Source organism: Fonticula alba (assembly GCF_000388065.1).
Source record: "Fonticula alba strain ATCC 38817 unplaced genomic scaffold supercont2.13, whole genome shotgun sequence".
NCBI classification, from domain to species: domain Eukaryota; order Rotosphaerida; family Fonticulaceae; genus Fonticula; species Fonticula alba.
In genome coordinates, this window is record NW_009242983.1 from 64234 (window position 1) to 65306 (window position 1073).

Here is a 1073-nt window from a genome sequence, read left to right on the forward strand (position 1 = left end):
CCTGCGCCACCCGACCACCGACCAGTGCGTGTCCAGCTGCCCGGACGGCACCGGGCCCAACCTGGCGGCCGGCCGGTGCGACCCCTGCGGCAATGCCTCCTGCCTCCGGTGCCAGACGTCGGCCCCCGGTGCCCACTGCACGGCCTGCCCGCCGGCCAGCGTCTACAACCCGGAATCGCGCGTGTGCGTCGCCTGCCCGGACAACTGCCACACCTGCACGGGGGCCCCGGCGAACCTCGTGTGCCTGAGCTGCCGGCCGGACTACCACCTCTCTCCCGGCCGGTGCACCAACCACTGCCCGGCCGGGACACATGTCCAGCGGGTGGCTGCCCCGGAGCCAGGGCCCGACCCGGCGCCCGAGCCCACCATGTGCCAGCCCTGCCACCCGATGTGCGCCACGTGCACCGGGCCCGAAGCCAGCCGGTGCACGTCCTGTGCCGACCCGCGGGCCACCCTGCGCTTTGGCCACCAGCCCGGGGCCTGCATCGCATCGTGCGCCGGCCCCTGCGAATGCCGCGTGGCCGGCTGCGCCATGTGCCGGTCGTCCGAGATCCACGCCTGCCAGCTCTGCAACACGGGGCTCCTCCTGGGCCCGAGCCGGAATTGCGTCCAGCCAAATGCCTGCCCGGCGGGCTTCTACCCGGACCTGAATGCCGGCGTGTGTGCCAGCTGCCCGAACGCCTGCGAGACGTGCCACGCCGATGCCCCGCACGTGTGCCTCGCCTGCTGGAGCGACTTCTCCCCCTTCCTCGTCCAGGGCGCCTGCCTGGCCGAGTGCCCGGGCGAGGGGCACTTCCTTCGGGACGACGGCAATCGCCCCGAGTGCCTGCCCTGCGGGGCGGCCTGCCGGCTGTGCGACAGCGACACCGAATGCCGCCTCTGCCAGGCCGGCCATGTCCTGCACCAGGGGGCCTGCCTGCCGGAGGGCGCCTGCCCGGCCGGGACCTTCGCCAATGCCGGCTCCTGCCAGCCATGCGACGACGCATGCGCCACCTGCTTCGGCCCGGGGGCCGCCCACTGCACCGGCTGCCCGGCCGGCCGGGTCCTGTCCCTGGGCCAGTGCCTGGCCGCCT